Consider the following 9,730-nt stretch of genomic DNA (forward strand, 5'->3'; position numbering starts at 1 on the left):
TCAGCTAGGTATCCGGGGTCTTCGAGGTCTTCCGCTCCGGATCCTCCGTCACTCGGTAACTCTACCGTCGAGAAAGGAATAAATAAATACTAGCTCTCACTAAAACAGATCACAAAGTGCTTTTAAAAATGTTGCAAGGCTTGAATAAATTCAGTTTATTATTTTGGAAAATGTTTCCTATAGTTTTATTAGCTAAGCATATTTATTTAAAAGAAAACAGAAGCAAACAAGTGCTTTTTAATATCATTTTATTATACCAAAATAGTTTTTGTTTTTGATAAATGTCAATTATTACAAAATCAAATACTACTCATTTTTAGAAAATTACTGGTGGAAGAATTATATTTTTCTACTTGCTAAATCTTTTTATAAAAATTATTTAGTTTGCTGGATTAAAAATAAAAGGAAAAGGCCAGGGGTTGGACCCAGTCGGCCCAGCCAGCAGGCGTGGCCACCAGGCGCGCGCGGGCCAGGTTCAAACCTGACCTGCGGGCCCGTGGGGTCAGCGTCAGCGGCTGCGCGCGCTGGCTGCCCCAGGACACCGACAGGTGGGCTCCACCTGTCGGGTCCTTCTCCTACCTCCAGCCAGAGAGGTGGAGATGGACGCCGGCGAGGCTGCCGTTGTCCTCAGGCCAAGCTAGGAACGGGAACGGGTCCCTCGTGCCTCCGCCTACCTGCTCGTGGTCGGGACGTCACCGGAGGTGGTCTGGGTCGCCGGCGACGAGGTGCTCATGGCGGAAGGGTTTCGGGTTGGTGTTGAACTAGGGGCTAGGGATATGGATTCGCTTGCGAAAGTTAGGGGAAATGTTGCTGGTGTCAAGGGGAGTGTAATGGGAGGTCGGGAAGCGCAGGAGCCGACGTGTAGCCGGAGATCGACTGGAGCTCCGAGGCGGAGGGGCCTCGGTCGATCTCGAGCACCGGGGCTCTGCGAGCTCGATTGGGCAGCTAGGGAGTGTCTACTGGTTGTGTTGAAGCTGCTTGGAGGGTGCCAGAGTGTCGGGGGGACCTATTTATAGGCCAACGACGGTGACCCGACTCGGTCACGCTGGTGACTCACCGTGGCGCGCGTGCGAGCACGGTGAGGTGATGGCCGCGAAATCAAAGGTTCGGGACGTGGTTTAGGACCTCCTGGTGCAACGGCCGCACAGGGAAAGTGAGTGGGGTCGAGCCGCAGTGATCGTGCATGCTCGGCCGCGTCGGGTGCGCACGGGCACGCGTCGCCTGAGCTCTTGCGCGAGGGGGAGAGGGTCCCTGGGGTAGCTTTGCACTGAATGGTTGTTGGGGGAGCGTTTGGACATAACTGGGGAGGTTGGGACCGGCCGGAGCGTCGGCCCCTTGCTGGTGGCTCTCTGTAGCGCGCCCAGAGCGCAGTTTTGGCATGCCACGGCATGCTGGCTCGCTCTGGGGCACTTGGGACGTGTCCTCCATGTCCTGGGTGTTGCTGGGAGTGAGCCTAGCCGTTGAGGTTTAGTGGGAGCTCGAGCTGGTCAAGGGAGCAAGGAACACTAGTGTTGCCAGTACTGCCCTGCAGCTCAAATTGGAGTTCTTGTCACTTGTGCTTGGAGTTGGGGAGGGGCTGATTGACTAGGTGCTCAGGGTGTTCTGGTGCTCTAACCCACCAAGTTTGGGGCCTTGACATTGGGTAAAACAGTGGCTAGGAGGGTTTTTACCTTCCTGTCAGTAGGTGTTCGACGGTGACTTGGGCTGCTTCCACTCCACCACTGTAAATGAAACTTAACAGGTTTGGTCTTGGGGTAAAAACATGGGGTTCCATCAAATCTGAGCTCCATTGAACAAGTTTGGCTTTGTAAACTTGAAAATGTCTCAAAATGACCAGTATTGTCCTTTACAAAGGAAGTGTGGCCAAACAGAGTCTCGCAAATCTCATCTTTGGTGTGGAGTCCTCATTTGGGGTGTTAAACACCTCTGCAAAGTTTCAGCTCCATTGGAGAAACTTTGCAATGTAGAGTTGTTCCAACTCTACTCTGGACAGAGAGGGTTTTGGGCTCTTTAGGTGCACTTCCCCACCTTGGATCAAGGTGAGATTTTAGGTGAGCACCTAATATGGTTTGGGAGGGCTCCTGTAATTTTATGGGATTTTATTGAGATAATTTCCTTTGGAAACATCTCAAAACGCTAAAACAGACAGAAATGGTTTTCAGGGTTTTACTCAAATAATATTAATATAAAGTAGGGTTGAAAATCTTATATATGGAAAATATATGTCCTCTGAGCTTCCATGAATTTACTCAGATTTTTCTAAGGCAGGAAATAAATTTTCCTTGTGGGAATATCATTACTGGCCTTAGAAACAAACATAGATATAAAATAGGAAAATTATATTTTAAATCAACAATTAATGTTTTTAATGAATGAAAATAATATTTGGATCAGATCACCAACTTTGGTTGGAAGTGCCACTTGGCTTCATGAGCTAGTAGTGTATCCCAACATGATGAAGGTGCTCTTGATATAAAGGAGAAAGGGTTTTTGAAGAGAGCAAAATGATAAGTTTTCATAGGTTTGAGTCATCAAACAGACAAGCATACACTCAAACAAGGGTTCACATTGCAGCACTCACAACATTATTTGAAAAAGTTTTAACAAGCTCTGATTTTTGCAACATAGAATACTTGGGGTGAAAAACAGGGTGTGACATCTGTCCAGAATCAAGTTAGAGCAACTCTACATAGCAAAGTTTGTCCAATGAGGCTAAAACTTTACAGGAGTGCCTAATACCTCAAATGAGGGTTCTACATCAAAAATGGGATTTGTGGGACTTAGTTTGCCCACACTACCTTTGGAAGGAACAGATCTGGTCATATTGAAGTGATATCAAGTTTACAAAGCTAAACTTGTCCATTGGAGCTCAAATTTGGTGGAACTCCATGGTTTACCCCCAAAACCAAACCTCTTAAGTCTCAGCACTAGTGGTGGGGTGCAACCCCCTGTGACCACTGTCGAACACCTTCTGACAGAGAGGAAAAAACCACCTTAGCCACAGCTAAACCAAACTCCTTTGCTTCAAACTCTTAGATTAAGTAGCCAGCACCAGTAGCTAACCCCAGACAACTGGCCCCTCACTGGTTCAAAGTGGAAAGGCCAAAAACCCCAATTTAGACCTCAGTTCATGAATGACAGCACCAGTATTTCTTGCCTCCTTTGACCAGCCGAAGCTCCCACTAAAACCAAACGGCTAGCCACACCCCCAGCAAGTGCCACGACATGCTAGACACGTCCAAAGTGCCCCAGAGCGCACCAGCATGTCGTGGCATGCCAAAACTGCGCTCTGGGCGCGCTACAGGGAGTCCCCGAGGTGGGGGCGATGCCCTCGGCTAGTTCCAGCCTCCCCCGAGATGTCCAACCTCCTCCCTGACAGCCCCTCGTCTCTCGCGCAAGAGCTCGCGCGACGCGTGCCCGCGCGCTCCAGATTCGGCCAAGCTCGCGCGGCCATGAATGCAGCTCTCCTCTCTCTCTCTCTGCAGCAGACGGTTCAGGCAGTCCAATACCACGTCCTGAGACCGTGGTTTCAACCCCAACGTCTCTCTGCATCCCCATGCGCGCCACAGTGAGTCACCGACGCTCCCGAGTCTGCTCACCGTCGCGGGCCTATAAATAGCCCTCCCCCTCGCTCCATCACCCCTCAGATAGCTTCGCCGCATCCACTAGCACCTCCCTAGCCGCCCCAGCAACCCAACAGAGCCCCGGTGCTCGAGATCGACCGAGGCCCCTCCGCCTCGGAGCTCCGGTCGATCTCCGGCTACACGACGGCTCCTGTACCCACCGACCCACCAAACTGACCCCCTTGACCCTAGGAAGCTTTCCCCCAACTCGCCCGAGCTTTCTCGTGTCTCTAGCCACCCCCTCGACCACTTCCCAAAACTCCTCCGTCATGGCCTCCTCGTCGTCGGCGAACCACTGCCTCCCCGTCGTTGTTTCGACCACCTGCAGGTAGGCAACGATCAGGCAAACCCATTCCCGTGTTCCTTAGGGCGTGAGCACGTCGACAGCCTCGTCGGCGTCCTCCTCCTCCTCTCTGGCTGGAGGTAGGAGACGACCCCGACAGGTGTGCCCCACCTGTCGGTGGCCCAACCCCCTCCCCGCGCTGGCCTCGGTCGCTGACCGCAAGGCCCCGTGCGTCAGGTTCAAACCTGACGGCGCGCGTGCCTGGGCAGGCCGACGGCTGGCCATGGGCCAGCCCAGCTCTGGGTCGAGCCAGGCCAGGAGCTGGCATGTTTTTCTTTTATTTTTAAAACTGGATTTCTAAGATTTTTATAAAAACATTTAACCAGTGTAAAAATATAATTCTTCCACTATTATTTTTCTAAAAATGTGTAGTATTTAATGATATGCTTAAATGAATTTTTCCAGCAATTATTCTATTTTGCAATATTAAAAAGGACTAAAATGGAATAGTTTTTCTTATGCTTGGTTGTTTTCAAAAATATTCCTTCAAGGAAAATTAAGGCAAGTATTTTTAAAATGATATCTTAGATTTATCAGAAATAGGGAACATTTTAAAAATGACTTTGTGGACTGTTTCTGTGTGAGCTATTTCTTATTTGTGGTTTTATCGACGATAGAAAACCCATGTGACGAGGGAATCATAGCGGAAGACCTCGAAGACCCCGGATACTTAGCTGACCAAGGCAAGCAGCCCTTTGACCATGACTGAGCATATGTTACCTTGCATGTTACGATAGCAAGTTAATCCCGTTGCATATGATCATAAGTGTCGGTAATCATTTGATATGATTTTACCGAAGGCTCCCCCGGAGCACATGCGTTGAGCTTGAGTCTACCCCTTGAGGGTCATGCTAATACCATGTTGACAAGTAAAAGTAGGAGTAGTTCTATCATGAGCATGATGTTGTCATAAAGGAAGAGTTTATGAAAACCCCGTCGGGTGCCACTAATGCCCGAGGCTGATGATGAGTTGGTGGTCACTTTGGTGAAGTGATGCACCCGGTATTTGTGTGAGTAAGGTTTCGGAAATGGGATTAGATTTATGATGTGTTGACCGTCCCAACCTTACCAGTACGACCATGTTACCCCTTATGGGACGGGGCTATGTTAACTACTCTGGGCGGTGCTAGCAAAGAGCCACATTACTAGTGGCGGGAGTGATTGTACTCACTCTCGTGATGGGGTCATGTCGGGTACGACGACTATGCCATTTTTATGAGTTCCAGTCACACCATTGGTCCCTGCATGGTCGGTACGGTCCAGAGTTGGTGCTCGTAAGACGTACGACATGTGGGCTGGGTACCAATCGAGTGGACCTCTTTGTCTAGTATCGTCAGAGGAAAGGCATTGATCGGGTACTTACCTCGGGTATGTGAAATACCGCGAGTCGTGGATGACACGGAAGTTTCCCGGATCTCGTGGGTCCAGCGTACTACCTCTGCAGAGTGTAAACTATTCGAATAGTTGTGTCCACGGTCAAGGACAGATGGGTAATCCTGCTTAAACTATGTCCTGATATTTCCGCATAAACCAAGAGTGCGTGAGTGAGTATGTGTGTGGAGTTTGAAAGGTGTTGTTATAAAAGTAATAATATGACCAAGTTCGGTGACTTGGCATATAGGGTGAACCCGGATGGTTTAGCCCTCAACTGATACATTGAGGATATGACCAAGTTTGGTGACTTGGCATACGGGGTGAACTCGGATGGTTCAGCCCTTAGCAGATATGTTGATATCTGTAACCTGTTCTTCAAGAGTAATTCTTTAACCTGATGCATAATCACGATCATTCCACCCCGATGAGTTGTACTATAATATGCATGATATTGTTATCCTTTACTTTCATTTGTTCATATCATGGGCTGTTTGCGAGTACATTCAAAGTACTCATTGGCTTGCCACTGGTTATGTTATTGACCAGACATGGAAGGACCAGAGTTTGGAGATGAGTATGTCTTCGGCGACACCCGTGCGAACTAGGACGCTTCCGAGTCAGAATGCGTGTCGGTGTAGGCTTGATGGCATGGGCACCCGCTTAGCCCTATGTTTTTCGCTGTTAGTGTGTTCGTGTGATTTGGCCTTAGGCCCTATCTTGTGAACTTCACCCTTCGGTCACGTGTTGTAATAATCGGTACTTGGATGTAAGACTCTTTATTCAGTATCTGTGTTCGGTGAGCATTGATCTCTGGGATCACTGAGCACGGCGATTCTCGACTAGTAAGTCGGGGTCCCCACACATAGTGAATAACATTCAACTTCTAATCAACTCTTTGTCCTAGAACAGCACCAACAACATAATCACTAGCATCACACATGATTTCAAAAGGTAAGTTCCAATCAGGTGGTTGAACAATAGGCGTAGTTATCAAGGCCTTTTTAAGTATTTCGAAGGCTTCCTCACAATCCTCGTCAAAAACAAAAGGAATATCATTTTGCAAGAGATTGGTAAGAGGCCTAGAAATCTTAGAAAAGTCCTTAATGAACCTTCTATAGAAAAGCATGACCAAGGAAACTTCTTATACCTTTGATATCTGTAAGGCATGGAATTTTCTCGATCGCATCAACCTTAGCCTTATCGACTTCAATACCTCTTTCAGAAATTTTATGTCCTAAGACGATGCCTTCATTAACCATAAAGTGGCACTTCTCCCAATTCAAGACAAGATTGGTATCTGTACATCTCTGCAAAACTCGATCAAGGTTGCTGAGGCAATCATCAAAATAAGACCCATAAACGGAGAAGTCATCCATGAAAACCTCAACAATCTTTTCACAAAAGTCAGAGAATGTAGCCATCATACATATTTGAAAGGTAGCAGGTGCATTACATAAGCCAAAAGGCATACACCTATAAGAAAAGGTACCAAAAGGGCAGGTAAAAGTGGTTTTCTCCAGATCAGATTGCGCAACAGGTATTTGGGAGAAACCAAAATAACCATCTAGAAAGCAGAAGTGTGTGTGTTTAGACAACCTTTCTAGCATTTGGTCGATAAAAGGCAAAGGGTAGTGATCTTTCCTAGTGGCTTTATTCAATTTCCTAAAATCGATCACCATCCTATAGCCAGTAATAATCCTGTGTGGGATCAATTCATATTTATCATTAGGGACAACGGTAATACCTCCCTTCTTAGGGACGCAATGCACCGGACTTACCCAATCACTATGAGAAACAGGATAGATAATACCTGCTTCCATGAGCTTTAGTATTTCTTTTCTTACTACCTCTTTCATCTTAGGATTTAACATTCATTGATGATCACCAACTAGTTTGGAATCAGGATCGGTTTTAATTTTGTGCTGGGATAGAGTGGGACTAATGCCCTTAAGATCATCAAGAGTATATCCAATAGCAGCACGGTGCTTCCTCAAAGTTTTCAATAATTTCTTTTCCTCAAACTCTGAAAGGCTAGCACTAATAATAACACGATATATCTCTTTTACATCAAGATAAGCATACTTAAGAGTATCAGGTAACTACTTAAGCTCAAACACAGATCACCCTTTGGTGGGGGTAGATCTCCAAGCAGTTCAACAGGCAAATTATTCTTAAGGATAGGATATTGTTCAAAGATAACTCTATCTATCTCATTCCTTTCATCCATATGCATATCATTTTCATGCTCAAGCAAGTATTGCTCTAAAGGATCAGTAGGAGGCACAGCAACAGAAGCTAGGGCAATAATTTCATCCTTACTATACAACTCTTTTTCATGAGGTTGTCTACCAAACTTGGAGAAATTGAACTCATGTGACACACCTTCAAAGCCAACGGTGACAGTTTGCTTCTCACAGTCAATATGAGCATTGACAGTATTGAGGAAAGGTCTGCCAAATATGATGGGACAAAAGCTATCTTCTGTGGTAGCAAGAACGAGAAAATCAGCAGGATACTTAGTTTTACCACACAAAACTTCAACATCCCTAACAATTCCCAAAGGGCAGATAGTATCTCTATTGGCAAGCTAAATAGTGACATCAATAGGTTCCATCTCGCCAGGTGCAATCTCGTCTTTAATTTCATCATATAAAGATTGAGGTATTGCACTAACACTAGCACCCACGTCACATAAACCATGATAACAATGATCTCCTATCTTAGCAGAAACAACAGGCGTGCCAACAACAGGCCTATGTTTGTCTCTAGCATGAGGTTTAGCAATTCTAGCAGCATCTTCATAGAAGTGAATATCATGGCCATCAACATTGTCAGACATGAGATCTTTGATAATAGCAATGCTAGTTTCAACTCTAATTTGCTCAAGGGGTGTAGGTGTTCTAATGTAGCCCCTACGTATCACAGTTGAAGCTTTAGAATGATCCTTTATCCTAACAGGGAAAGGTGATTTCTCAATGTAAGCACTAGGAACAATAGGATCATTATAAGCAATGACTTTCTCTTCAACTGGGTTGGGTTTAACTACATTGACTTCTAAGGGAGGATGATATTTAAACCACTTCTCTTTAGGGAGATTGATATGAATAGCAAATGATTCACATAATGAAGTTACTATCTCAGAGTCAAGTCCATGTTTAGCGCTAAAATCACAAAAAGTATTTGTTTCGACAAAGGATTTAACACAATCAAACTTGAGATTCATACCTGACTCCTTACCTTCATCAAACTCCCAATCTTCAGAGTTGCGTTTAATTATTTACAATAAATTCCATTTGAAGTCAATATCTCTCTTCATAAAAGAACCGGTACATGAAGTGTCAAGCATGGTACGATTGTCATGAGAAAGCCGAGCATAAAAGTTCTGAATGATAATTTCTCTCGAGAGCTCATGGTTATAGTTCTGAATATAACATTGACTTAAGCCTCCCCCAAGCTTGAGCGATACTTTCCCTATCACGAGGCCAAAAATTATAAATATAATTCCGATCACGATGTACCAAATGCATAGGATAAAACTTTTGATGAAATTCCAATTTCAATCGGTTGTAGTTCCACGATCTAGTATCATCACATAGCCTATACGATGTCAATGCTTTATCCCCCAAAGATAAGGGAAAGACCTTCTTCTTGACTTCATAACAAATATTTTCATTAGGTGTAGCAGGTTGAGGAGCAACTCCTTGTGCTTCCGTTCGAGATGAACATACCCCGAACAAGCTCCTCAAAGGATTAGTTTCCATAGTGACAAGTGACAATAAATTTCAGCACACTATATAAATGTTCCCTTACCAAATTCCACTTACCAAAGGCACTTCACTCCCTGGAAACGACGCCAGAAAAGAGTCTTGATGACCCACAAGTGTAGGGTATCTATCGTAGTCCTTTCGATAAGTAAGAGTGTCGAACCCAATGAGGAGCAGAAGGATCTGACAAGTGGTTTTCAGCAAGGTATTCTCTACAAGCAGTGAAATTATCGGTAACAGATAGTTGTGTGATAAGATGATTCGTGGCAAGTAGCAAGTAACAATAGTAACAAAGGTGCAGCAAAGTGGCCCAATCCCTTTTTATCAAGGGACAAGCCTGGACAAACTCTTATAGGAGGTAAATCGCTCCCGAGGACACATGGGAATTTCTGTCAAGCTAGTTTTCATCATGTTCATATGATTCGCATTCACTACTTTGATAGTTTGATATGTGGGTGGACCGGTTCTTGGGTGCTTCCCTTACTTGTAAAAACCTCCCACTTATGATTAACCCCTATCGCAAGCATCCGCAACTACGAAAGAAGAATTAAGACAAAGTCTAACCATGGCATTAAACTAGTGGATCCAAATCAGCCCCTTACGAAGCAACGCATAAATTAGGTTTA

This window comes from Hordeum vulgare, chromosome 1H (assembly GCF_904849725.1).
Source record: "Hordeum vulgare subsp. vulgare chromosome 1H, MorexV3_pseudomolecules_assembly, whole genome shotgun sequence".
In the NCBI taxonomy this organism is placed as follows: domain Eukaryota; kingdom Viridiplantae; phylum Streptophyta; class Magnoliopsida; order Poales; family Poaceae; genus Hordeum; species Hordeum vulgare.